Below are 23198 nucleotides of genomic sequence, written 5' to 3'. Positions count from 1 at the left end.
TTGAATCGTGATAATCTAATAAATCGACTAATTTTCTACTTTTAGAGTTTAATTAATGCTTTATATGAATAAACCGGTGACAAAGTTGAACGCATTTTTTCCAACGCATACTATCAAGCGTTCAGTTCATGTAGACGCTCACCGAAAGTTCTTTGAACCTTAAGCGATAAAGATGGAACGATAACGTGTTGTGTTAAGATTTGTTTGGGTTATTTCATGATGTGGATGTTTACTTTTCGAGGCTATGACCACAGACTAACAGACATAACACTCGAAAACAATGCTTCGCCAGGGCTGGCATTGCGCATCTCGAAACGAAAGGTTTATTGTATGCAAGCTTGTATGAAAAAGTCGATTCGAAATGGTTCCATAATGTCGCCCCAGCTTTAACGGTCATTTTAAATATATTTGTAGTTGGGACTGTGGCCACATTTTAAATTATGGCGCCACTGACATATGCACAAGCATATGGGGGATAGACCACTAGTGAAAATTTGTTCCCAAACCTGAGGGTTAACCCATCAGCAAATGAGTGTTTGGGACTGTGAATAAAAGGTGGAGCTAGTGTTCTGGGAAAATTGCCGGATCGTTGTTTTGTGGGAATTCCCTCATAGTGTTATGTCTGTTAGTCTGTGCTATGACTGTCATACCTAATCTAATTTTAAAATATCGAAGAATGTTCACACCTCTACCCACTTGTGGTTACAGACTAACAGACATAACACTTTAAAACAATGCTTCAACGGCTTAAACGGTCATTTTAAATATATTTGTAGTTGGGACTGTGGCCACATTTGAAATTATGGCGCCACTGACATATGAACAAACATATGGGGGATAGACCACTAGTGAACAATTGTTCCCAAACCTGAGGGATAACCCATCATCAAATAAGTGTTTGGGACCGTGAATACAAGGTGGAGCTAGTGTTCTGGAAAAATTGCCGGATCGATGTTTTTTGAGGGAATTCGCTCATAGTGTTATGTCTGTTAGTCTGTGTTGTGGTCATCGCAGCTGTCAATTCTAAATAACTATCCATATGTCAACTTTTGAATTGGTTCGCTCTCTCGGCTAAATTTTTCCATTCAAGAGAAAATAACTTTCGAACTGTCAAATTTTAACTATAGGTAAAAAATCGCCAAATTGGTTCGCAGCCTAACTTAACTCGCGCTAGATTGTATACTTTAATTAAAGTTGAAAACTGCAAAATTCAGCGAGCGACAAAATTTGTTTAGAGCTAATCCATGTCGTCGGTAGTATTGTGCATCATTCTACGAATAATAAGCACTATTTCCGACGTGATTCACTTGTTTAGAACAAAAGAAAATATGATTGTTGCTGATTGGATTTTCCAATAATTGACATCAACAGCTTTGCTTCGTTGTTAAGAACCAATATAATAACACAAATGCGCTGAAAACAGTGAAAATCTCGTGTTTAAGCGCAACAAAAACTCGAATCGAGTGCCCTTATTGTTGCGCTACCATTTAACTCAATGAGTTGAACAAAGATGGCCCATACTGTTCTAGCCAACGGTTTCAAATGGGTAGGGTGACAATAGAAACATAGCGAAAATGGGGTCATCACTCTACCTTCCACATGGCAACAGACTTTTCATTCATCATAAGTTCATTCGTATCGTCATCTTGTAGAACTCAATTTCAGAATATGCATCTTGAAATGCTATTTTCAGCTTAAGTGCAGTATTTAAATGTCATAAATTTACAAATACATGCTGAGATAAAGTATCCCAAATGTTCTCTATTGCGTTTATATGACAACTGATAGCAGACCATTCAGAAACATCGATGTTTCGTAATACGACACCGATTTGAAGAATGGGCAAGCGTCCAAACAACATAGGAAATGTATCATTGGGGACAATATGTTATGATTACTGATTCCTGCGGGACCTCTGGGTCTTCACAATTGTAAATCCGACCCTGGTTTGCGTGCTTCACTACTAGTAGTATGGTTGTTGTGGTAGCGCGGTTTTCTGTTTTAATGTACAGATTTCCACAGCTTTCTTCTAGAATGCACAGATTAGCACAGATTTCCCAATTTTTTACCTTGCGCGTAATTTTTGACTCGCACAAAAACCAAAAAAACATCTCTTGTTTTCAGCCAAATTTGTACGTTTTCCGTGACACAAATATTTAAATGGGCCGCGCACAGATTTTTCAAAATATCACCTGGAATCCCTGCTTGGTTGCTAGTTGAATTGTTTCCACTGAATTAAGATGGCGTCTCTTTGTTATTCTAGTCTCTTTATTTCTGAAAAACAAATTTCTCGCCAAACATATGATTACGGCTTAAAAGCCAACTGCCAAAATTCTCTTTGAAAGGAATTTCCGGACAAACCGTTACTGGCTAAACACAGTTCATAGATTATGATGATATAATCATAATGAATGAGAAAACTTCTCGACAAACATGATTACGGCCTAAAAGCCAACTGTCAAAATCCACTTTAAATGGAAATTCCGGACAAACAGTTCCACGCCAATCACAGATGTTGGTAGTAAATGAAAGAGAAAAATTTTCTCTTTCATAAACTGTTGTGAACTGTGTTCGATTAGTAACGGTTTGTCTGGAATTTCCATTCAAAGTGGATTTTGACAGTTGGCTTTTAGGCCGTAATCATATGTTTGTCGAGACTTTTCTCTTTTTTTTTACTACCAATATCTGTAATTGACGAGTAACGGTTTGTCCAGAATTTCCTTTCAAAGAGAATTTTGACAGTTTGCTTTTAAGCCGTAATCATATGTTTATCGAGACTTGTACACTAAGTAACTAAAATATGCAGAATTTGCTTGATATTTTCTATTTCCGTTACGTGTATTCTGCTGCTATTTTTATTTTAATTACTCGTTCAATGAGTCAATAGACTGAATGACTGTTCAATGCATACCGTAATAAACATCTTATGATCCAAGAGCCTAACGACCTGTTCTGAGAATCATCTAAAGAATAATATTCTATTCTAACTTTAACCCATATAATCCAACGATTCCACATATTATGTGGAATCGTTGGATTATATGGGTTAAAGTTCGTGTATAATTCTTTTTTATTAGGGTAAGCTTTACAGCAGACAAAAGAGAAGCAGATAGAAAAATATGATCTCGTTGACTAAAATTTAGTTTAATTTCATTTAATGAAGTTCTCCGTGTATAATGAGTTTTGACATCCATCCTGCAATTATGATCAGGGATGCCAGGTCTGCGGATATGTCTGCAAACTGCAGATTTTTCAATCATATTGCAGCTTTTTTCAGGCTGCAGATATCAACGCTTTTTTGTGAAAAGGGCGATACTTACAAATGTAAACATAAGGCTTTTATACATGCGAATAAGGGCTTTGAAATGCAACAAATTAACCTAAAAATTTGGATTCTACGATATTGCTTTCTTAAACCACAGCAAAAAATACAACGGGCGAAACTATATTTTTGATTGTTTATTTAAAGTTTCGCCCTCCACGCTGCATGCAAACAAACAGGGCGATACTTTTTTGCTAGCAGTTTAGAGGCGAAACTGTTTTTTTTCGTATTTTTTAGGATTATCAATCTGATACCAGCTGTAAATAATAACAATGATCGCTACTGAAAAAACCCGGACGAAATCTGTGGTGTAAAACGGTAGTTATTGTAAAAAAACGTAAGGCCGATACTTCAATGCTGATTGGTGGGACCGGAAAAGTAAACAATCGCCAAAGGGGCGATACTATAATTTTGTCAATTTCAATAGCAAAAACAAATTTTAATTTAATAATTTCAAATACTTTATGAAGTTTTGGGTTTCGATCACTGAATCATGCAATCTAGGATGTAAAAACACAATAGTTCTTAAATAGGAAATAAAACCAAGTTTGGAAATATTCACTGTTGATTATCTTTGAATGATGTCACTGCTAGTATCACCCTTTTCAAGAAAAAGCGTTGATATATGCATTTTTTGCAGATTTTTTTAGATTTCATGATATAGATGACGAATTCTGGGAAGGAAATAAATATTGAGATACTAAAATGATTTTTTGGGATACTAAAATGATATTTTAATGAAGAAGATGAATAACGTATAACGAAATCGCTCACTCCCTTATAGAAAAATGACGCTTTTCATAAAGCCATTGAGTCTTTTATATTCTTGAATGGTAACAACATACCTGAAGCTAGTGAATTCGAAGAGGTACAGTCTGCTAATTAAGACACCGTTGAGGCAAAAAATACATGTAATATAATGATAGATTTTGAGGAATGAAAGTTGTAGTTGCTGTAGACATCTTCTACATTAATAAATTCAAAAGTGAAAGCACACAAGATCAATTTAATTTTTTTTTCAGCGGTAGTAAAGTATAAAACCTTTTAAATATATGTGATGATTTAAATCTTGCTGTTGATATCGCGTTTGAAGAGTACAATGCAAGAAGAGAACGCGATATAAAACATGCCCAAAAAACTTATTTAAATGTATCCTATTCTAATGCCAATCTTAACCAATCTATTCAAAGTAAGAAACAACAAAAAAATGTCAGTTTATCATGGAGTGTCGTTCCACTCGCATAAAACAGTGTGAATACGGCCAGAAAAGTGATAGTAATCTTCTATATTAATATATTATTCGATGGTTCTTTGTAAGCGTAATGCGAATATTATTATTGATTTCTAATGGGGAGTACTCGCACGTGGAATACTGCAAACCGAATCATTTCAGCGGATCAACTTCATAAAATGCAACAATACCTCAACTCCGACAACACTGCTTCTGATACCAACTGTCAAAAGTGTCATTATAATTTTTCTTTCGCTCAGCGTATTCGCTTTCGCTTCTGCGTTTTTGTACATCATTCACACGCGTTTCCGCGCTAGTGTTCGTGAATCTGTGGCTGATCTGATTGTCGCTTTTTGTGTGGGTTGGTAATTTTTCTTCAATGGAAATGTGTGTAGTGCCTGTCATTACCAGTTTTGAGATAACTTTCAAACCAAGTGGTTTAGCTTCTTTGAGCAGTCCAGTTGCGCGACACGGAAGTGTGAATATTGTGTGTGCTATCTACCCCAAAGCGGAAAATAAAAGAAAAAGCGTTGGTCTTTATCAAAGTTTGGCTAGAAATTTTAAGCCTACTGTGTGCGTTTCCATTGTTTCCGTGGAGCGAAGCAATCCTTCGTGAAAAGTGTTTTTCCAACTTCGAGGTGTTGAGCCCGTAGAGTGGAAAGTGATCCGTGGAAGAGCAGAGGTTTCCTTGGCCCAATAATCGAGTGTGGTTGTTCATTTTGGTGCAGAAGTGCGAATGTGAGGTCGAAATAATTCAGTTTATGTGTGTCTTGATTTAAGAGAATTCAAGAAAATCGAAAAAAATTGACTCCTTCCTAAAGTGGAAGTCTGCCGTTCCCAAGTGTGTCTACATTACTTGAGGTGAAAGTGTTGGTGAGTAGCTTGCTTGGCTAGCGAAACCACGAAGAGAAAAAGTTTCGAAAGCATTCGCGAGTTTTCTTTAGCAACAGTGAAGGAAAAGTTACGAAAATTCAGCAAATTGTAGTCAAACCGTCCCAACTAAACGGTGGTACTTTTTCGGTGATCTGAGGCGGAAGCAAGTGCTCTCAATCTGAACCGTATTCACGTAACACGGTACCAACCCGTTACAACGTTCAATTCAATGTGTATGGCTATTTTGGTAAGTGTCCCCGATTTTCAAAATGTTGTCCTACTTCCGTTCACTGTATTGTACCGATGCATAACTGCTGTATTGATTTGAATTCTTGGAACCTTCTACCGGAGTAGGAAGTCATTATAATAAATAGTATTGAAATGGAACATTATAGCCAACTCAAAAAGCATTCCATCATCGTGTTGGCAAAGGGAACGGACAGGGCAGACAGACACTAACAAAATTAAGTCCTACCCGTCGTCGTCGTCGTATCTGCATTGAATTTTCTTTTCCAGCGTGTATAGCTTCTATTCGTCGATGAGGTCACACGCGGCGCGTGCGAGCGATACGCAGACTGGCACCAACACTGACATGATGATGAGTTGCTGCACGGTGGGCCGTAGGTTGTCGAATTGGTCGAGCAAAACATTCATTATATTTGCTGCGCTGCCGTTCTGTGGATAATATGTGTCACTTGTATACTGCCTATAATCGCAAGTCAGTCCCATGTGGATATGGAATTCCATAGAACATGGGACTGACTTACGATTATGGGCAGTATATGGAACATCATAAACATGTGGCAAATATGCGGATCGCGGCATTGTAGGAAATCAAGCTGAGTAATGATAAGAAAAACCCCTAATAAAACGAAACTATACTCGTACTGTAGCCCATAAGGTAAAACTAATCCATATATAGTTTTAATGCTATCCTGAACCCGTCGTTAAGCTACTTAACCATTTGATTTTATTAGATCACATATAAAAACAAATATTAGGGCATTTATGGGTTATTGAGACAATTATATGGTGTGTTGATGGTTGTGGGATTTGACATGGATTATGTTTATGGTCTTTTTCGACAGCTGCATGAGGTTACCTCAGTTTCAATGCAAGAGTCGTGTTACGAATAAAGAATTTAAATAATAAGCAGCGCAAATTCAGATTAGGAACAAAGGTTAGTGTCTTTGCATTAATATTCCCACCTGAAATACTCAACGTTCTAAAAAGTACCGGGAAGGTTAGCCTAAATCTGTTGCGATCCTTAATATTATTTACAAACAATGGTACTCATTGGGATTGGTACCACACATTTGATCTTACCTGAGATACCTATATGTTTCACTCCAGGACATATCCTAAGTCATGTTTCTGCCATAGCTGACTTATGATGTTATTCATGGATTTAGGAACATTAATTCACAAACACAAAACATTCTGAATATTTTCTCGTGAACTACTTCGAAATTCTATTCATGGATCTATACAATCCTTGTGAACTACTTCATGATTCTTAATATATTAGTCAATATCCGTGCTCGAGAAATAATTCACAAAATCATCAAATATTTTTCATGTATTCGTGAACTAGTTCATGATTCCTAGTACAATAGTCACGACTTTCCATTCGTGGTTGTCGAATAGTTCATTTGATTCAATCATTCAATATTATTCATGTATTCGTGAACTGGTTCATGATTCCTAGTATAATAGTCGTGACATACCATTCGTGCTTGTGAAATAGTTCTCGAAATCATAAAATATGTAAATTTGTATTCGTGAACTGGTTCATGATTCCTAGTACAATAGTCACGACTGACCATTCGCGCTCGTAAAATATTTCATAAAATCCAGAAATATTATTTCTGAGTTCGTGTATTAGTTCATGATTCATAGTACTCGACCTAGGATCTATCTTGCGTACTTGTGATATAAAGAAGATATCCCTAATCTTTTTCAATTTTTTGCAACATGTTCATGAAATTTTCACGGGAACTATTTCACAAATTCTAGAGTATTATTAATGGAATCATTTTGTTCCATGCACTATTCCATGAAATGTCATATATGTCGAGCTGCTAGCGACCAGCTAGAGGCACGAGAAGTAGATATAAGAAAACTATTAGGACCTAGAAGATCGTTATTCATTTGATAATGTTCAGTGTGATGTCTCGACAGGAAAGGAAAGCAACGCTGAGCATACATAATAGTGTTCGTGATATGAACAAGATCCCACTTATTAGTCACACATTTATGTTCTTGTTTATATTGTCGCGATACTCCGAGTACAAAAACCGATAATAACCAAAAAATAACAGATCGCGATAAGGAGAAGAGAAATTACGAATATCATAATAAAACAGCTGATGTCATGAACACATTCACATCACTCCACGTGTCAAATTCGAGAGTGAGTAAGCTCTAGAATAAAACACCGTAACATGCAAATAAATTACGAAAATCGTGACTAAGATCCTAAAATCAAATATCGTTACTAAGATCCGGAAGTCATGAACATAAACCATGGAATTAGACTAAAGACGAGAATCAAATTGTTAGGAATGATTGTCATTTGCCAAAATCAGGCGAAAATTTGTCATAAATTGTAAAGTACTAGTGTATGCATTAAAATTACTGCATGAGTAGTAATAATCTAACGTATGTAAAAATATCGCAAGGGAACGAAATTTCATGCCATACTTTTAGACTGACTATCGCCATAACTCAAGATTAGATAGTAAAATTTACCGTTTACTGCAAATCGACCCTTCAACTAAACTTGAATCCCATTGTGAAATCGGCCGAAAAGTGATTCTATCCAAAACGAACATCATTGAAATTGATATCTCTTATCTGTACTCATTTGTTTGTTTGTTGGTAAATTTCCATTCCAACAGCAGAGGCATTCCACGAAGATTCGTCCGAAAATGTCCAAAATCGTGACCGACCATCTTAGATTCCGATGAAACTTTACAGGATTAACCAGCATGGAAGGCTAAACATTTTCCACAGTCAATAAGATTATTTTGACTCGAGTGCAATTTTTAAAAAGGGCTTGAACGTTTCTACGTGCAATAATATCAATTTTTTTGCTTGATTACACTATTTTATACAGTAAAACTTTCTGAGAACAAGTTACAGGGAATAAATACTTCTGCACGAAAAAAATATACACTGAAAAAAATGTTGTGTCATTTTACACAATAACAATTTATGATAAAAATTCAAATTGTAAAAAACCCATTTTTTTCTATTTTGTAATATTTTGTCAACAAACGTAAAAATCAAAGAAACATTTTGAATGTGACTTCATAATGGAGAAATAATCAGCAAAAAAGTTTTTTTTTAACAATAACTTTAGACAATTTCATGCTAATTAACATACAAAACTAATTTTATTACAGAATATCGTACCATTTTAAATAAAAATGCATTTAACAAAAATCTTCCAAAATGCGATAGTTTTGGAGATATTTGGAATTTTGCTCCAACAAAAACAATTAATTCATGTAATTATGCTCTTTTTAAAAAGTATCCACGTTACCCATACATAACTTGTCAAAAGTCTAATGTTTATCGTTTTAAAGACATAAAAGAAGCTTTTTCAGTATATTTGGATCATGGAGCAGATTTTAATAAAAAAGTTTTTCTAACAACAACTTTTGACAATTTTTTATAATTCATACTATTTGTAGTCAAAAATAGAATAAAATTTAATTGATGCTAAAAGTCATTTTAAATCAAAATGCTTATAACAAAAATTTCGGAAATGTAGTAGTTCTCGAGATATTTTAAATTTTGTTTTAACAACACAATTATTTTGTTTTATTATGACCTTTTCAGAAGTTATTCGCGTCATTCTGACTAAGTGGGCAAACTCCAACAAAGCGTAATCAAATAATTTTTTTCATTTGCCGTCTTTAGGAGAATCAGTAGCGACAATCCCTTATCAGTTTTGCATATATTTTAGTATGTTAGGCTTCAGAATGTTTTCAGAAAGGCACTTTTCTAAAAATTTTGATGAAAATGCTTGTACTCTTATAACTGTGTTGGTAAGAACTTTTGTCCATTTCAAATCATTTTAAAGCCACACCTTTTCTTCAATTAATCGACATACCGTTCCCAATTTGCGCATTATTCAAGAGTTTCGGTTATTTTTAAATTCTAGTTACGACATCTTTGATTCGTTCCTGAGAAACAGCACAATCGTTATTATTATGGAGGAAAAGTGCTTGCATTTTGTGAGAGTGAAACTTCGAAGCGAATGCCCCATATCTCGTTCTAACGGTGACGGAGCTACCAAACACTGCCTCTACTTACAGGATCAACTCGATTGGGTAACAATAGGACGGTTTTATACCCTCCTACAGCTACCACCCGCTTAGTCATTATCAATTCACTCGTTTCGATTTTTTGCACACCTACTACGTCCACCAAGTACCTAGCACATGCAAAACAGATTTTTTTTTCTGTGCCGACATCGTGCCTACATCCGTCCCAGCTCCTTCCCTGTTCATTCTGTTAGAACTCGTATAATCGCTATCCACCTGGAATCGAGCCTTGAAGGGAAGGGTGCGGTACTTTCAAGAGCTACACAAACGTCATCAATGTTGAATGGAACTATCATAACATCGATTTTTTTCGTTGTTTAATAACAGAGGGGTTCCGATATTGCGATTCAATTTTCGATAAGCTTCGTTGCGTATTAAGTAGCAACTCCACAGCGCAATTTCTATATGACGTGTTTAGCAAGCGTGTAGGATTGTGTTACATTATTCATCTCAGAACCATACGTTATATCGGTTTCCTCTCTAGATTGCGAATGGAAAAATATCGTGAAGTCACAGATTCAAGCATTTAAACTGTTGCTCGGTGTCACGATGCTTCAGTGTGTTGGGGTACTCGGCGCGTTTTATATGGTTAGTTTTGATCCATCGTTGACTTGGTACACGGATTTTTTTTTCCCAATATCGCGAATAACGCGAATACCATGAATTCTGGAACAATCAGGTTTTTACGTTAAGAAAACTGGACCAAGAATTATTCAAAATTTATGTATTTTATAATCATGTTCAATTTCCCCTTAGTAACGCCGGCCTAACACTTTTATAATTAGAGATTTGGGCCTAAAATTATCATACCTATTCAATGAACGAAGAAATTCGTCGTTTCACTGCCTCCTTCGTTACTGAATACATACAAAAATAAAACAATACAAACAATAAAAACAATATCTCCTCCTTTATCGATTCCACGAAAACGTGTAGCAGAAGTAGCGACTTTGGTTTTCCTACGACAATCCGAATTTTCAATTTCGTTCCGATAATTTTCGATTTTAATTTTCATAAAATGAAATTGAAGCAATGTGCAGAAAATACAACGAGAAAATCCACAGCATCGAGAAGTGGACAAATAAATATCATTGCTAGTGCATTTTCGTTTCCCCAGTAGTAAGTTCAAAAGCGAAGGTACCAATATCATTCTGAATCTCTAAGCGAAAACAAAGTGTGCGGAGGGAATAATGAAAACGCGTGCTTTGTCCTAGGACGTCGTCTCAGTTTCGATTTCGAAAAGTGCTAGTGGCACGGAAAGAAGCCTCGTTCTTTTGTCATGTTCCCCGATTTTGGCAAATGAAAAAAAACATTTTCCGACTCAGGTGGAGATATTTGTTTTTGTTTCGTGAACTTCAGTCACGGTTTTCGCCCCGTCATTACCAAATTGATTTTGTATACGTGAACTAATTTACAACTTTGTGAACACTATTCATAGAAACAAAGGTTGACTTGTGATTCTTATCAAAACGTGTTGGTGCCAATTTATAGAAATTTCATCGATTGTAGGCCTTGTAAGTGATACAATAGTCCAGTACGCTCCTTAAAGGGCCAAAATTTGCCAAGCGATCTGTTATTAAAATATAATACTCGTTGAGGAAGAAGTAGTTAGGTATCAAAGATTGCGACCTTTTTTGACGTTTGGCACCCATAGCTAAGCTAAAACGTGACACACATGTTTATATTGAAGCAAACCGTTTATTCGTTACGCACTGTCCAGGGGGATAACCGGATGACATCATAACTCTTTTCACGGCGCTATAGTGATTTTTTTTAACTTTTCAAGTGAACTAGCATAGGTTATAGTGCAACACAAAAAGTTTTGAAAAATGTTGCATGCCCCCAAATTGATTTATAGCAGAATTAAATGCTCTTCCGAATTATTATTACATAGAACCATGACGTGCCCTTGGAAGAATGTTGAACCATTTGCATATTTGTCATGAAAAAAATGCAAAAAATGACAATTTCCTTATTATTGTCGCAATTTAGCACAATATTCATAACAGAATAATACAGCATACCTTTGGGAAGGTGTTTTTTTTCTCTTTCTAGAACTTGCTAGAAATCGGCGCTAAGACTGGACAACGTAATTAATGTTTTGGTGCCAAAGGTCCCAGAAAATGTTTTTGCTATAAGTGAAGATGATAAGGAGTAATGAGAGCAGCCTTCATTTTTTCGAATTTTTCATAGCACGTTGATGCCAATACATTCGTTAAAAAATCGGTTAAAATGCTCCCATAGGAACCTGGGCAATGATGTAAGAAAGAACTCTGCGAAATTTCTAAACGATTAGTATAGGAGGTTTTAGGTTAGTGTGTACACCGCATTTTTTCACAAAATTTTAATATTTTGCAATGAAAATTTAAGAAAATATTGTACAAATGTTGGATTCTTGTAATGGAATTGATTGAATAGGCAAAGGCTAACGTATATCCTACATAATTCATGAACACATCTTTTCATTATATTTGCTAAACAATCTGTTCAAAAAATTATTTCACTTCTAGGGGATTATTTAGTGAAATCAGTATCAAAATAAGAAGCTTCGTGTTCTCCTCCGAATATAGGGTAAAGAGGTAAGCCCCTTACATAAAATAAACCCTATTATGGTGGGTATACCACTAATTTCTAGGCCTACAATTGATACAATGCGTATACATTGGCATCAGTAGCTTTACTTTGCTCTTAAGAACCAATATAATAACACAATTGGCATTATGCTATATTTATCCGTAGTGGAGAAAATTTTTAATTAAAAACTATTTTCCTTCACTAACGAGAAAATGGTTTGAAACCACCTTTGCGCATAAAGGACACAAAACCTATAACTAAACTATTTATGGAGATGCGTTTCGAGTTCGAAAACAAAATTTGTGCTTCTGATTGAGTTGGTATGAAAGCTGTAAAATGTTCGTATTTAAGCGCAACGAAAACTCGATTCGAGTGTTCCAATAATTGCCTTACCTTTTAAACCAACGCGCTGAACAAAGATGGGAAAAGCTGCTCTAACCAGCGGCTACAAATTAGTAGGGTGATAATAGAAACAAGACGAAAATAGGCTTATTACCCTAGCGTTGAAAGTAGATAATCAGGATAGCATACAATTTTCGACTATGTATAATTTTAAATATCGCTGTCGATAATTATCTCATTTTAAAAATGTATTGCCCATTGGAAATTTATCCGCATAAACTTTCTACTTTGACATTTAGTAACAAATAAACACAAACAATTTTTTTTTAAACTTCATTGTCCATATCTTGGAAACTAACCAGCCAAAACAATCTATAATAGAGATAGAAACGAAACTATTTGATAACAACATTTTTTAAAAATTTTATTGAGAAAGAACACTAGAATAGAATCGAATATTATGCAACCATTTTAATTGGAAGCGATGTCATGTTGTATAAGATATCAAAATTAAAATATTTCTAGAGAAAATTTTCAATAGGATGTAAGTAACATCGAGAGCCTCTCTTTGTTTACTTTCTTACGACGTCATTACAACACTTTGCACTAATTTTCCAGTACATATCGAAAGCCGACGGTTATTACTAGAATATTATGCAAAGAGTAGAGTAGTAAATGTTGAAATGGCCGAGTAATGAACAGATGAAAAAGCTACTTACGTCCTACACACCAAAAAATAATGAAATTTAAACGACATGTAAATCAATACGAATGTAAACATACAACAATTGAATCTAAAATTTGATTGAAAATTACGTTAACATCAATTGGAGCATCAAACAGCATACAATTTTACACTTTCATTCGTGTAATATTACATGTCAATCATTTTACAACAGTATTCGAGTAAAAATACATTGAAGTGCATGTGTTTTCTGTTTAAAGAAACTGTAATTTTCAACCCACATGTAAAATTATAATAAAATTCGTTGAAGAAAGCGCGACAAGTCGTGTGTATTTGTGGTGGAGCTTAATTTTACATTTATATTCATGCTCCAAATATGTGCATGAAAATAATCTTAAAATTACAAAATATTTTTATCTGTGTATTCTAAATTTTCTCTACACCGAGCAAAAAGCATCTGAGAATTTCATAAGTCTCGGCATATGAACCAGCCTTCTGACGATGCCATTGAACGCTTTAGAATGTCATAGGCAGGCTTATGAATTCATTTATCTTTATTCATGCACTCCATAGACGTACAAATAATGTATTTCATAAAATAGTCTTATGACTTCGCTCCAATATATGCGTTTAAGAATTTCTTAAGTTATTCTCATGAAACCCATATGACATCTGTCATTGATTCTATAAAATTGTATTTTGTTTTTCATAAACATCACTTTTGTGAAAAGTTCATAATTGTTTCTTATGAATTCAGTACTGGCCTGGACGGCCAACCAGGAGCAAATAGTTTCAGACCAGCACTTTTTGATTAGAGCTTTTTGAAACAAAAGTGAGATTTTTAGTCACATCGCAACAAAATTTTAAATTGTTTTTTATGTTACTGAATAAATGATTGTAAGCATTAAATCTGTTTGCATGGTTATGGTTTTTACAGAAGATATCCGATTATTTGTAATGAAATAAGTTGTGCATATAATTAGTGTCTGAAGCGTATTTTTTTAATTATCAAAATCATTTGAGAAGTAACAATCATTATCATTCAGTTGTCAAGTCCAGTTTCCCAGTTGCCTAAGCCCAGTTTCCCAGGAAATATTGACGAAGCATTGCTCATTATGTACAAATTTTAATATTTAATAAGAGTTTTCTCTTCAATCTTCTGAAGGGATCTACACTTGGAGGTTAACTTGTCCCGAATTGAGTTCTACAAGATGACCACACGAATGAACTCATGATGAGCGACGTTCATGTTTGACAATTCTCAGTAGTTTGTTTACTTTGTCAGTTGCGTGAGTTCGAGTGCAACGGGTGCCCATCTGTTACTTTCAAACTCACGTAACTCCCATGTAAACAAACCACCGAGAATTGTCAAACGAAGTTCATCCGGTTCATTTTGTGGGGTTATGTCAGTTGGTGTGAAACCCAATATCCTCTCAAGGTTGATTTTTACTGTTGATTTTTTGTCTACTAAAAATGCTCGAGAAATGTCAGCCATGTTTATATTTTTTATATAAATGCACAATAATATCCATAAATAAAAAAACTTATGGCATTCATTCGAACATTGTGATGAATTTCATAAGACTGTTCTATAGAAATCGTTATTTTTACTATGTTTTCTGCTTATAAATGTCTGCAATTTTCATAAATGGGCACCTATGGCGTTCATTCGAACATTTTCATAAATTTCATAAGACTGTCTTATGAAAATAATAAGAGATGGATTTGGAAAATTTCCCCTCCAAATCATAAGACAGATTTATAAAATCCATTTAAAATCCTTATGTCTGAAAGTCATAAGACGTTTTTATGGAAATTCAATGAAAATTTTGCTCGGTGAGATTTATCTTCTATTATGTTGTTATTAAGTTTGACGAATAGGATTGATTTTAAATTTTCCGAGCTGAGGTTTATCTGATCGTTAGTTAGTATTTTCCCTAGGCCACTGAATCCTCGCTCAATTGAAACCTGTGTACAAGAAGTGCTCAAGCCTCAAGGTCGTTTGGCACAGTAGAGTCAAGTCTGGGTCCTCCAGTCTCTTGGATTCCCACCACATGATGATATCCGTATTCCACGAAGCACTGATCTACACCATGAAAATTAAACTTATATCCGCATCCTACGCAGCAGACAAAATCCCATTAAAACAAGAGAGGGAAACAATCACTCTCGCGCTCCACACTCTCAGCATTTTTGAAGAGGAATTCCAACCCATCTTCAATCAGTTTTGCGCTCTCGCCTTTCCTGTGTGATGCATATAACATCCTCTAATCATTGAACAAGTCATCACCTCTGATGATGAGTTTGCTTGTTGAGTGGGAGAAGAGTTTTTTTTCTGCTATTAATTAGCGAGGTGTGTGAAGTTCTCCTCAGAATGTTGATACCTCACCTCATTTTAGCATCATGAGTGATGCTCCAGCAAGCCTGCGACATGGACTGATTCATTATTTATTACGAGCCTCATCAGATTGTTTGAAGCTATCTTTTGCTGATGACTTCAAACTATACCACCTAGTTAAAAACCTTGAAGATGTAGAATTCCTACAGAAACAGTTAAATTTGTTTTCAAACTGGTGTAAGATGAATAGGATGGTATTAAATGCTTCAAAGTGTTCAGTCATCTCTTTCACACACAAACGCTCATTAATTACATATGACTACAAAATTTTGCAAACTGTTCTCAAGCTAGAAACGTCTGTGAAGGACTTTGAAGTTATTTTAGATCTCAAATTCAGCTTTAAGGATCATATACAATATGTTATTTCCAAGGCCTCGAAGCTTTTGGGATTCATTTTCCGCGTTACTAAAAATTTCGTCGATGTCCATTGCATAAAGGCGCTGTATTGTGCGTTAGTTCGCTCTACTCTCGAATATGCTGCTCTTGTTTGGTCACCTCATTACCAAATTGACATCCAGCGCATAGAAGCTATTCAGCGTAAATTTGTTCGCTTTGTTTTTCGTAATTTACCTCGCAGGGACCCGCTAAACCTCCCAAGCTATAAGGACCGCTATCTACTTATCGACCGCGATCTACTGTCAGTTCGTCGAGATGTTTCAAAATCAGTTTTCATTGCTGATCTAATTCAATCAAGAATTGACTGCCCAGCGCTCCTTCAGCTTGTGGATTCGTCGTAGTCTTAGGACTCATCATTTTTTGCGAATTCCTAATGCCAGAACCAATTACGCCTACAATGAACCACTCACCAGTCTGTGTCGTCTATTTAATCGTTGTTCCAATGTTTTCGATTACCGCCTGTCTCGCGATGTCCTAAAACCAAATTTAAGTGATAAAACCAAAATTGATTCGACGATCCTTGTATTAGTAGCATTAATTTCTAGTGATTTGTTATGTTTGTGTTAATGATAATTTGTTTAGTTATATGTTATATTTAAAGAAATGTATCACTTGGACATTTTTCATCTATTGGTACAAAAGATGAGGAGGTTTTATGCCTTCTGGAGAGCGAGTTTGAATGAAACTCAGCTCCAGGAGGCTTTTTCCTGCTCCCAAAATAAAAAAATAAAATAAAATGAAATCTGGTTTTCGTAGTTGGGGATTTGTTCACAAAATCAAAACAGTGCGTGTTTTCCCTCGAACAAGTTCACGACACTCGGAATATAATTCATGAATCCTTTCAATCCTCGTGAATTAATTCATGATCCCTAATATATTAGTCACGACTTAATTTGTAAATATTGCTCATGTATTTGTGAACTGGTTCATGTTTCCTTGTAAATGATTCACGGTTTATCTTGCGTGTTTGTGATTTTTGGAAGACATCTCTAATTATTTTGATGGTAGTCAGCTATTTTCATCCGCGTCTTGTTTATGCAACTAATTTTTCCGATCTTATTTATTGCAAATAATTAAGTAGTCTTCATTTAATTATATTCAGAATTGCATATTTTCTGTCATATGTAATATTAAATGTTCTTTGATTTGATGGCATGGTAAGGGAACACGTATCCGCCGGTTGATGTTAATCGAGTTGACTTTTCTTTGGACTGATCAAACTAGTTTCTTGGTTTGTTCAGTGTTTATTTGACCAACCAGAAAACTAATACACTGATGGGTATTGTGCGTGAGGAATACGCATGATGTTGTCTGAGTGAAATTATGACTGTTGAATCATATATGAGGGTTGAGCATTGTCAGTTCGCGAGAAGAATCAGAAGCCAGTGACCAATTTGCAGCAGTCATATCAGCACGAAAAAATTTTCCTCATTGTCATATTCATTGTCTTACTTTTAGTACAATAAATCAATTGAATTACATCAAATTAATTGTTCTCATTGTATTAAATACTTTCATTTGGTTTGAAGTAGTGCATGCACTATATTATTGTCATGTTAACCATATTTCTTCATGAGTATAAAAATATTCTAGCTTGATTATTGACGTAAAAGGTGACAGGTTAGTTTCTTTTCGTTCTTGTTGTTTCCAATCTTGTTCTAGTATTTATTGTAAAAATTAGCGTCATCGATTATATATTCGACATAAAAAGCTGGTGGTTTCAGGTATTACGGTAGTGCTTATTTTATACCGTCTTTAAGCACTACCGGCCGTTAGTTCAGTGAGGCATTTACGCGATCTCCGGTGAAGTAACAACGCACGCGAATAACCCTCGGTACCTTCTTTCGCGGAGAACAAAATTGTCATTTTATTTGCTATATAAATACCAAATTTTATATACGATAAATAGTGCTTGTATTGCGAAGTCTTCAGTTACATAGGTATTATCGCATCCATTTCGACAGATTTCTTGAGACGCTGAAGGTGATCGCTTTTCACAACATTGAATTCTTCTTGGAATATCGTGTTTCGCCGGAATAAAGAAACAAGGAATAATAACATTGTTCGCATACCGTCTGATTCTATTAAACATAAGCAACACTCCCGACTGTCGGCAGTCCGAAGCTTAAGTTGCTTTTTTTGCAACTTTTTTTGTGTTTCCAAATTAATTCAACAAACGATAACTCTATCAAGTTCTCGGTAGCCGGCTGCCCAGAGCAATAAACACATGATAACACTTCTGAGAGTTGCATAGATCACTTATCAAGGTAAATCTAGGTTTATGTAACTCTTTACTACATCCTACTAACAAAAACTTCTTTCCGTGGCAAACGTGGAGATGCAGAGGTATACACGGTCTCCATAACAACGTTTGCTACACTAACATTCCTTTCCTCCCCCGATGACTGTAAGGACGTGGCCGGTGCCGTTATTGACATTTGAACGTATAGAACTCTCGACACGTGCACATTGACGATGGATAGCTACTCCCAGGCCCTATTCGTTGATTTTCTGTGCAATTTCGCTTGTTCTGGTCAATCACGGAGTAGCAACTACGAATTGTATGGTCATCATGCTCATGCTCATTTTGAAGATATCTCTAATTATTTTCAATTTCATGCAACTCCGCACATGCTCATGAAACGTTCACGTGTACTAATTTATTAAATGTAGAATATTTATCGTGGAATCTTTTTATCTGTTTAGATGTGTGCGTCGATATGTTTTGATCAGCGGTGGCGTAGGGGAAATGTTTGATCGGCGGCTGTGGCGTTGGCAGCTAGCTTGACACCGTTTGAAGTTATAGGCGTGCGAATATTTCTAAAATAAGTTATCAGCAAAATTCGATGTCGGCGGTTGGCTTATCTTGAAACGTATTAGTATTGACACTTGTATATCCAAAGGTCACAAAAAAAATCGAATTAGTACGGTGTTTATTTTGGCCGCGCGTAAACCGATTTTTTTCTAACTCGAAAAAAGGTGAATGACCATAAGATTAAAACCTCTATAAGACTATGATGAGTATCCATTCTCATTCTATTCAAACCTGTCTTTAAGCATAAGCATAAGCATAAGAGATCGCCCGTAGTTGCTACTCCGTTATTGACCAGAACCAAATTAGTTTGCAAAATGTTTATTGGAACAACATGCTTGTGAATAACATGATGAGCCACATAGTACAATCTATTCTGATCCCTGCATGCTGATCAATACCGACGCCGGCTACGTCCGAATGCAGATCTTCTGGGAAAGGAAGGAATGTTAGTCCGATACATGTTGCTACTAGAGACCAAGGAATCCTCTGCATCTCCACATGTTTCACGGGAAGGGGAGAGTTGTTAGTAAATGTGCCAATAGCGTTATCATGTAATAATTGCTCTGGGCAGCCGGCTGCGGAGAATTTGGGAAATTTATCATTTGTTGTATTTATACGATTAGCTAAATAAGCAACTTGAACTCCGGATAGCCGGCTATAAGGAGCACTGCTTATATTTTTTAATAATATTCAATCACGCGACGAATTTGTTCGTGGTTTCTATCGTGCCGGTGATGATTTTACCCGGCGATCGTTTGAATAAAATGCGGAATCTTATACAGAAGGTTCATCAGACTCTTTCATAGGTGTCGCGGATTTGGTTGTTTGTAAGGAAATAGAGTCTAGGATTCGCTCCAAGCAAGCAATGCGACCTGTAAAGCATAGTTTGTTAGGTAGTAGCTTAGTTAGTTTTCGAGAACACGATCGCTGGAAAAAGAAGATCTTGTTTAGTTTTTGGTTCTTTTTAAACTCTGGGTAGCCGGCTACCGAGAGTATCCTGTTTTCTAAACAAAAGCAATTTCAACTCCACACAGCCGAGTATTGAGTATTGCCTAGAAATGCTAATCTTATCTGCGTAATATTGCGACATTATTTAGACTAATTTCGCTATTCCTTCTCTACGATATATTTTGGGTTGCAAACTACTGAGTGATAACACGTTATACAGACAAAGAGTTATGATGATAGCCCGAGATGTTATAAATCAACGAAAGTATTTCCGATTTTCCATATCGGATTGTTTATGAAATGCACGTATACAAACGATTATATCGAACACTGAATGGAAATACAGAGGATCGTTAATCTGATACACGGGCTTGTTACCAAGAACGGAACTTGAAATTAGATTTATTAAAACAGACGCGGCGAATTTTCAGTACGTATTGACCCGCGATCATCGATACCAGTCGAATCAAAGTCCCATTGGAGCCAACTTCCGAACAACTATTCATTTTTACGGTATTGTTTTCACGGCTAGATCCGTTCACACCATCTCATTCTGCCACTATCGGCAGAAGGCCGACATCACACAGGCGTCGCCGGTCTAAGGACCAAATGTCATCAATAGACCTAGACTCGCGTGGAGGCATGAGATAGAATTGAAAGCTAACCAATGAACACGACAGCAACACTTATTCTTCGTGCTGACATAACTGAAGGTAATTGCCAACTGGTCCCCGATCCTTCTCGCGAATTGTCAATTCTCAAACCTTATACATGATTGAAGTCATCATTCCACTCAAATAAGGCCATGTGTTTTCCCTAAGCACATTGAATGCTCTGTGGATCAGTTCCCCCTTTGGTAAAACAAACCTTAAACAAACATAGAAATTAGTTTGCTCAGTCCAAAGAAAAGTTGGCCGAGCGGCGGATACATGTTCCCTTACAGTGCCATCACACCAACGAACACCCAAAATTTACATACGACAAAATATCTGCAATCCCGAATATAAAAGAATCAAAACCTCTACTCATTTGCAATAAAATAAGAAAGCAAAAAAACAGTTGAATATCCAAGGCGGCTCATTTTCAAAGATAGCACCGCCGATGAAACACCCAATAAAAAACAGGTGACAAGGACGAAATTAGGTGAGCACCGACCGGCTGGTTTGCCACCTATTTTTCGGGCGAAGACTTTTGGGGCGACACCTGGTAGTCGCTAGTCGCTGGTGAAACGCCAATTATTTGAATATGCCAATTTTTCTTATTGCCGTATTTTTTCATTTTTGGGTTCGAATTTTTTCTCTGAAAACCCATTTTTCATTATTTTTAGAATGTACACCATGTTTCTAGATGTTTTCTGTGCACTTTTATTGTCCTTGCATCGGGATTCGATTTTCACAAACTGTCACCACACGCGTCAGTCGAAAATATGTCGAAAAATGCTTTTATAAGCCACTACACTTTGTATAATCGTTAAATTGCACCATTATTCACACTTTCGATAACCGGGAGGCAGTAAACTGTGCCGAAAATGATGAAAATTAATCGACTCGCCATTCTATTTAAACCTGTCTTTAAATTTAAAAACTGATATCTCAACAAAGTAATATTTGTGTACTGAGATTTTACTGAGCTGTTGAGCTCTAGAAGAGATGCAAAAAGTCTAAGGCTCCTTAACTGTTTTTTCCCGTAAAAATAAAATCAGTAAAGTCTTCGTGTTCAACAAGATTTCGGACTCGATTATTACATTAACTTACTCGATATATACTAAATCAATTCTATTTAATGCATAGTTTCGAGTTCAACACTATATGATATATATTTAAATTCGGTATCATCCACATGGATCAATGAGTCTTATTTATCAATTTCCTAAATATATCCAGCGTTTTCGATAGACACTAGAATGTCTCAGTGGCATTTATCCATTTCGTCTAACATATCCAGGGGCGGATCCAGAAAAAAAAATTCGGGAGGGGTCTGAAATTTCGATTTTAAAATGAACATTGTGCAATTCGTAATACGTTATAGCCTTATTTAATGAATATCTTTTTTGTTGGACAAATTTGGTTTGGAATGATATTGAGTTTGAAGCTAATAAAAAATTGAAACTAATTTAAAAGTTCTCAACAAGTAAAAAAAATTCGGAGGGGGTCCGGACCCCCAAGACCCTCCCCCTGAATCCGCCACTGAACATATAAATACAGGAGTTCCTATTCAAACTTTTCTACTGGAATCGTTTCCCTGTTTTTTTAATACAAAGCACTGACAGTTTTTGAATACGAAGCGCTGACCGCAATAACTAAGTAAATTGTTGAACTGATCGGAAATCTGGTCAATTTTATATCCATATCCGTACAATATACGAATACTTTAAATAATGCATAAATGGGTTTTGTACAAGCAGTCATGATCTGCGCCATAGTAGCCGACCTGCGATCGAACATATTATTGCATTGTAAGCACCGCCCGCGTGGATGATTATGGACGTTTATTACTCATAGAAGAAATTGCCTGTAAGAAAAATTCAAAATTCTTCATTTACCTTCATTTCAGTGTTAATTATAAATGAAAATTTCGTTTTGCATTTTGTATTTAAATCAAGTAAATTGTGAAAAGCCCCATTTAAGTACAGTTAATTTGACAGTCTAAAATGTGTTCTGTTTCATTTTGTCTATGTCCCTGATTCGTTTTTGATCAAGTCACCGTGCTCTTTACCATTAGAATTTTAACGCTTTTTGAAAAAGTTAGTTGTTTGCACTTCACATTTCCAATATCCGATAATACCGTAAACCGGGGTGGCTTTGATCATCAGGGTGACTTTGATCACTCGACACTTTTTTCGTAGATCGCTTAATAAACTTTTTTTTTCGTAGATCGCTTAATAAACCAGAATACCCTGGGCTTGGGTGATGAGCCTAATGGGCGCGTACTCTTGCTTGGTCGATAAGAGTGGGAGATTCGAGCGAGTGCTGGTTCATTGACCTCTGAATCTCATGACTAATAATCATTCGATTGAGTGTTTTGGCGGGCGGCTTATATGGATGTTTCTACTTTCAAATGGGGGAACATGCTGGTTCGGTTGTTCGGTGACTCATTTGATCTTGAGCATAGTGATCGAGTCATTCGATTCGGATCGATGGACTGTCATCTATAAGAGATGATCAGACTGAAGGTGGGTGTTTTTATCTCTTAAATCGCTCTGTTGCTCTGGCTCGTGAAGATGGCGAGTAACACTCGTTTATAACGAATCGGATTCGCTGTTTTCAGAAACAGAGATGAC

At 35.9% G+C, this 23198-nt stretch overlaps 1 protein-coding gene across 1 annotated transcript in view; it reads left to right on the top strand.

Moving 5' to 3' along the window:
• The first annotated feature begins 4958 nt into the window (after nucleotides 1-4958).
• The window catches only part of LOC131681615 (PRL-1 phosphatase), a 199398-nt gene continuing 181158 nt past the window's right edge, over nucleotides 4959-23198 (top strand). Inside the window, exon 1 of the mRNA XM_058962514.1 lies at nucleotides 4959-5673. The gene's annotated coding sequence lies outside the window, so the exon portion shown is untranslated. The remainder of the gene's footprint in view (nucleotides 5674-23198) is intronic.

The sequence above is a fragment of the Topomyia yanbarensis genome, chromosome 2 (assembly GCF_030247195.1).
Source record: "Topomyia yanbarensis strain Yona2022 chromosome 2, ASM3024719v1, whole genome shotgun sequence".
In the NCBI taxonomy this organism is placed as follows: Eukaryota; Metazoa; Arthropoda; class Insecta; order Diptera; family Culicidae; genus Topomyia; species Topomyia yanbarensis.
Note: the sequence above shows the minus strand (reverse complement) of the source record. Positions and strands in the feature narration are given on the sequence as shown.